Source organism: Miscanthus floridulus, chromosome 15 (assembly GCF_019320115.1).
Source record: "Miscanthus floridulus cultivar M001 chromosome 15, ASM1932011v1, whole genome shotgun sequence".
In the NCBI taxonomy this organism is placed as follows: domain Eukaryota; kingdom Viridiplantae; phylum Streptophyta; class Magnoliopsida; order Poales; family Poaceae; genus Miscanthus; species Miscanthus floridulus.
In genome coordinates, this window is record NC_089594.1 from 21,955,708 (window position 1) to 21,962,882 (window position 7,175).

A 7,175-nucleotide genomic window follows, 5' to 3' on the forward strand; every position below is an offset into this window, starting at 1 on the left:
GAATTAGTGTCAATACTTTTTTTAGCGACTCTATTGGAAAATGAAAGGAAAAAAATATTTACCCCTATGTGGTTGTGTCTAGTTGTGTACAAACATCTTACATAATTTTACTATTGTTTGTTTGTTCTCAGGATCATTTTTTAAAACTATGGAGGGGCCAAGGCCCCTACAGTAAATTAGTTAAACCAGGAAAAGTGTTAAGATACAAACAAGCTCAAGAAACAAAGAAAGATAAAAAAAAGCTATAGTCTATGTATTGGTGATTTAGATGACAACACAAGTCTAAGACTAACACGAGTATAAAGTGTTTTAGACGTATTATGTCCTAGGGATGCAAGAAACGAAGTGGTGCAAAGATCGCCGGAGAAACGACCCAAACACCAGTACTTCACAGCCCTGTTTGGCACAAGGCACTACACAACCTGTCGAGAAGAAAATGAGCCGTAGCAGAACATCTAGTTCTGATCAGTAAGGTGGCAAAAGGAAAATGGCACTCAACGAGTCACCGTATGATCTAGCAGAAGGAAAACGGAAACTCTACAACGCGATGGGGAGCAGCAGGGTTTTAAGCAAGGGGAGCAGCAGGGTTTAGAAGAGACATCCGGCGACACTGGTCACTAGCAAACTGATAAGCCAAAGTGAAAGCAGAGTGAATGTGGGCCGAGTGAGGCCGAAATGGCCCGTCAACAAAAACAGTCGCCAGTCTATAAAACCGGACGATTGTCAGAGTTTGGCAAATGAACTTGGCATCCACAAAAATTTGGCAAAACAAGAAAAAGTGCTCTCCAACAATTTGGCAAATGAACTTGGCATTTTTGGCAACTTGGCAAATATCCTCCCCAACTTGGTAAAGATGCCAACTGGAACGCAACTTGGCATCGGTGTTTCGCGCAGCGCCGATCCTTCTCCCGCGCGCACGAAGCGGTCTTTTCTCCTTCTCCCGATCGCGCCTTTATCCCGCGTGAAGCCAGGACCGCCGCAGTCGTTGTTCTTTCCCTTCGCGCGAGCAGAAACCCCATCGGTGCCGGTGGCTGGGCTGGCCGTTCTTCCTTCCCATCGCACGAACACAAACCCCATCTGCGCCGTTCCATCGTTGAGGTTCGTTCTTCCATCTATTCCTCTTCGTTGATCATCGCCGACATCTGCTAGGGTTCACGATAGGTCCCTGATGGTCTGATGGTCACGTACGCTAGGTTTCAGCTGTAGGTAGTCATCGTGTAGCTAGGGTTGACGCTAGGTCTGATGGTGTCGCTAGGTCGTGCTGCTACCCTCTATCTGATGGTCACGGTCTTGATGTCGTCCTGATGCCCTCTATTTGTTCGGTGTTTATTCATGTCGATCTGATGGTGTGATTGGTCACGTAGGGTTCTTCTGTCGGTACTCATCGTGTAGCTATGTTTGAGGCTAGGTCGGATGGTCATGCTTATGTGTTGATCTCATTTGTAAACTTGATGGTACCGTATTTTTTCATCCGTATGTGTTGATCTCATTTGTAATATTGTTTGTAGATTCATTGCAATGGAAGGATGTGGATTCTTGACGGACATTCTTCTGAATGGTGATCATGATCTTGCTGGTTTGGATGACCTGAACTTTCCGCTCACACAAGACACTCAGCGTGTCCATGGACTGACTTCTAAAGTTGAACAAGAAGGAACGACGCGGCGGCGGCGGCTTCGCGCGAGGAACAAGAGCGTCACGCGACGGCGCGTGGAACACAGACCGTCCGCAAAAAAATATAAGACTTGTGAGCCTTCTTTTTTCATTTTGCCAAGTCCAAATTACCAAACCATTAGAGATGGGCTGTTTTTTAACTTGCCATATGGTTTTGAGAGTTGGCAAAACATAAGATTTGCTAAGTCAAATTTGACAAACTCTTGGAGATGCTCTTAGAGCTTAAATTTACAAAAAAATGTTTCATTTTTCCGCATAAAGTTTTTAGAATTTTAGTATACTAGCAATGTACACCTGCTCTCTAAAAAAAGCAACGTGCACGTGTGTTCCTATGGGTGAACACCTGTTTTTACTCTGACAAGCTAGCCTACTTACAATACCGTATCTCTTATGGCCTTAGACTTGAAGCATCTCCAAGAGTTTTCAAAACCCACTCCTAATATTTTTTTTTGCAAGATTGAAAAACTAGTCTCCAACAACTTCTATATCTCAACTCCCAATCTTTCCGCACTTGTGAAAATCAACCCAATCATGTGAAAATTATAAGCGCACATATGGTTCTACCAATATAGAGGTGGAAGGACATGGGAAAAATAAAGAATAGGACATGGTTTTCAATACAAACATGTAAGAGAGAAAGAAAGTATAAAAGCGGTTTGGATGATCTAGAAATAGTTCGGGGTTCATGATTCAAAATTGTCTTCTATATTTTAGGAGCGTGGTTTTGAAAACTAATGTAAAAACTCAACAAATGTGCTCCCAACTTTTTTTTAGCCACTTGAAAACTCCTTAATTTACCAACTACTCCCTCCGTACTGATACAACATGTCGTTTAGGACAATGACACGGTCTTCAAAACACAACTTTGACCTCTTGTTTTTATAAAAATATTTATGGAAAAGTGATATATGTATACTTTTATGAAAGTATTTTTCAAGACAAATCCATTTATATAACTTTCACATTTGCAACCTCAACAACTTAAAAGGTATTGATGATTTATATTCCCAATGGTTGACCCAAACCTTGTCCAAAATGACATGTTTTACGAGTACGGAGGGAGTATTTTTTTAGAACGATTGGAGATGCTTTTAGACCACGTTTGGGTCTATAAAACTAATAGTTAGCTCCTTGGATAAAAAAGGTTTAGCTAATTGCTAGTGGAATACCCAATTAACAATAATTTCATTGGTCCAACTAAACTAGCTAATGCTCCGTTCGTTCCAAATTATAAGTTACTTTGACTTTTTTATATCCATTTTACAATGGATCTAAATATAATAATATGTTTAGATATATAGAAAAATGGATGAACAAAAAATCAAAGCGACTTATAATTTGGAATATAGGGAGTATTAGCTAAAAAGTATATTAGTTAGCTAACTATTAGCAACTAATCACACCAAACATGGTCCAAGATTGTCGATGAGGGACCCACGGGATACCCCACATAGAAGAGAGAAGATCTAGTCAAACTAGGATTCTCCATATGTAATCCCAGTAGCATTGCTATCATATAATCCTATTAGAACTTCTACATTGTAACCGACTAGGATTCTTGCCTCCTGAACTATATAAAGAAGGGCAGGGCTTCCTAGATTGGCACAACCTCAACACACAAGCCTAACAGAACAAGAGAACAGATAGAAGAGATCAGATAGAGAAAGATAAAGAGAATACTACATCGACAGCTGGCGCGCCAGGTAAGGATTTTCGGTGCGTTGCGTTCGAGAGCTCGATGGACCTCAAGATCACGACTCGTCGGCCCTCGTCGGCAACTCGCAGCGGTTCTCGTCGACAACTCGTTGTGTTCACAGCAACGACAATCTGCGACGGGATTTCACGTCTCAAACAATCGACTCCGAGCCACAAGCAAACTGTTCGACTGCATCAGGCTGTTCGACTACATCAAACGACAAGCGAGCTATCAAGCCTAGGTGCTTCCATCTACTTGAATGCTACGCCAACTACTTGAATGCCACGCGAACTACTCAGCTGCGGCGATTGACAACTCGGCCTACAATCAAGCTAATTCACGCTTTAAATTTTAATTTTTAATATATTTCCGAATAATTTTCGTGCGCCTCTGTGGTCGCACTATCCACGACTACTCCACATCTCCGAGCTTGTAGTCGGGATGACACCCAATGGGTGTGCATCGTGCACTCTAGTCTTCTCTTAATGGTCGCTAAAGTACTCGGGTAGCGCATGCCTTAATCCGTGAAGCCTCGGCTCTTTTGTGCATAAGTATCGATAAATGAGCAGCGATAACAGGGACCAAGGTGCTTAAACATATCAGGACACTACCTGGGTAGTTTACATGGCCTAACAAGAGCAAGACGCGACACATTCTTTTTATTTCGCGGAGGCTGACTGCTCTAGTCTTCTCTTAACGGTCGCTAAAGGACTTGGGTAGCGCATGCCTTAATCTGTTAAGTCTTGGCTCTTCTATGCCTAAGTCTCGATAAATGAGCAGCGATAACAGGGACCGTGGTGCTTAAACGTAACATGACGCTACATGAGGAGTTTACATGACCTAACAAGAGTAAGACGCGAAAATTTTTACATTCATTTCATAGTACCAGGGCCCACCCCTGATTATTTATTCATATATAGGACATGCTCCTGACTTTCTATCTAGAATGTCAATTATAGCATATTTTTAAATTTAACATGCAGGGGCTACATCTGTACCATGCCATTGGGAAGGACACGCTCCCGAGAGCTACCTTACTCAACCAACAAATCAGACAATTTCAAAAAGAACCCAGGCTGGTCAAAAAACAACCTAGACGAGGTGCGCCAAGGATCAGACAAGTTCAGAAAGAACCTGGATAGGTAAAAAACAACCCAGACAAGATGCGTCAAGGATCAGACAAGTTCAGAAAGAACCCAGGTTGATCAAAAAACAACCCAGACGAGGTGTGTCAAAATTACAGATAAGTTTAGAAAGAACCCGGGATGATAAAAAAACAACCCAGACGAGGTGCGTTAAGGATTGGACAAGTTTAGAAAGAACTTTGATTGAACAAACAACCAAGACGTTGTGCGTCAAAAATCAGAAAAGTTCAGAAAGAACCCAGGTTGATAAAAAACAACCTAGACGAGGTGCGTCAAGGATGAGACAAGTGCAGAAGCAACCCGGATTGAACAAAACAGCCCAAACAAAGGTGCATTAAGGATTAAACAAGTTCAGAAACAACCCAGATGAAGCGCGTCAAGGGTCGAAAAAGTCCAGAAACAACTCAGATGGATCAAAAACTTATCTGTAATTACAAGTACTCGGACACAGGCTTAGGGGCTACATGATACATATCCTCAAAAAGAAAACCCTCAAACTTTTTCTCAAGGACAGATTCTGGACACCCAAGAAGCAAGAGGCTCGGGGGCTACACTCACTAAAGAAAGAACCCAGAGAGAATAGACCAAAAGGACCCTCCAGCTTTTTCATCACAAAAAGCAAGAGGCTCGGGGGAGAAAGTGCACGTCAATCAAGGTGAACCAACCAAATAAAAGAAGACCATCTCAAGTCACTACAGAAGAACCCAGAATAGATACAAGAACTCGAAGATGAAGATCGAAAAGAACAAGGAAGTTCCTGGAGCTCAACCATGAAATGCTTGGGGGCTTGTCGGTACGGGACCCACGGGACAGCCCACATAGAAGAGATAATATTTAGTCCAACTAGGATTTCCCATACGTAATCCTAGTAGCATTGCTACTATGTAATCCTATTAGGACTTCTACTTTGTAACCGACTAGGACTCTTGTCTCCTGGACTATATAAAGGAGGGCATGGCTCTCTAGATCGGTACAACCTCAACATACGACCCCAACAGAATAAGAGAACAGATAGATGAGATCATAGAGAAAGATAGAAAGAATACTACAGATAGCGCAGCGCGTAATATATTATCTACCCCAGACTGGACATAGGGCGCCGTGATTTTGTGGCATGCCGAACCAGTATAAATCGTTGTCTCCCTGCGTTCACCATCGAGTTCCTACATACGTCGATACCCCTCCAAACAAATCATCGTCCCAGGTACCCTCATGACAAGCAGTCAATGGTATAAAACATCGTTAAAGATGTGTTCTTCATCGTATATATATACAACATTGACAACACATGTCTAGATAGGGGGGGAGAGGGTGAATCTAGGCGGAATCGACATAGGTTCATCATCAAAGTCGACTAGGGTCTTGTATATTCATTATTGAGCAGTGCAAACAAAATAGTGTTTTTTCGTTGGTTTTGCTTGAAGTCAGCGTGAATGGCAGATCAGGGTTTCATGAGAGTTTCATGAGCATTTTATAAGCTGGTGTGGCATTGTATTAATAGAGAGATGAGATATGATAAAAGTTTCATATGATGAAAAGAGTTTAATGGAATAAAACTTTTCCACACTATTTCCAATACATGGGAGTTTTGAAAACAGTGAGATGAAATCTTCAATTGGACTGCACTACCAGAATCCAGAGATTTCGTGAGAGTGCAAATCACGTCACGAAATATACTTTTACTCTCACGAAAATAATTCGTGAGGGTACACCGTCACGCAAAAACTCTCACGATAATAGACACACGAAAACCTTCCAGCACATATATATATATACTTACTAGTTACTACAACAGAAAGGATGCCTGGTTAGCAAAAGAAGCCAAAAGCCAGCACATACACATACTACAGCACCAAGGATGGATGATTAGCAAAAGAAGCCAAAAGGTTAGCAATGGTCAGGTTCCAATCACATCCATTGCATCAGTTATCACTGATATCAGCCCCGTCGGTATGGTCGCCATCCTCTTCTTCATGGTTGTTGCTTATGTTGTCACCTTCACTACCTCCGCTATCATCTTCATCAAAGTCATCACTGATACTGCTGTTGTCATCGTAGCTGTTACTGTCATCCATCTCATTGTAATCTTCATCATCATCATCAGTGACTATGTCATTGTCATTGCTAAGCATTTCAAGTGAGTGGAGTGGCAGCATGTGATGATTCAGAGACCTTAAAAAAGATCAAGTATGTTTGAATGTTTCAGTCTTCAAGTAAAAGAGATTATACAGTGGGCTATGTTTGTTTAGATTACTAACTATTTTTGTGAAAACAGGCTCAGATTTGTGAATAGTACCACATTTACCTGATGACGACGGACATCAAGATTTGCTAGACGGTTCATTAGATCAGCAGGAGGTTGCTTGTTCAGATCTTCAAAAATTGTCTGAAATTTATGTGTAAGCACGTTGGATCAATGCATATGATCAATAAACTGGTAAAGGAAAAGGATTGCTTATTACAGCATAAGCTGACGATTAACACCATTTTCCTCAATGAGAATCTCATTATTCTCATTCAATTTCTTATTTGTTTGTTCCAAGGCATCATTCCTCTCCTTCAACAGCAGCAGCCCCCCACCAGCAGAGCCTCAACCAGCTCAGGAGACTCAGGAGGCTAGTAGGCGAGGAGACCGAGCTGGCACCCCAGCTTCGCCGCTT

General features: G+C 41.9%; 1 long non-coding RNA gene across 1 annotated transcript; it reads left to right on the plus strand.

Annotated features, from left to right (window-relative positions):
* The first annotated feature begins 960 nt into the window (after positions 1-960).
* Positions 961-6,899, plus strand: LOC136506665 (uncharacterized). The gene is made up of 3 exons (XR_010771692.1): positions 961-1,098; positions 1,509-1,747; positions 6,791-6,899. It is a non-coding gene; the product is annotated as an uncharacterized lncRNA (long non-coding RNA).
* The last annotated feature ends 276 nt before the right edge of the window (positions 6,900-7,175 follow it).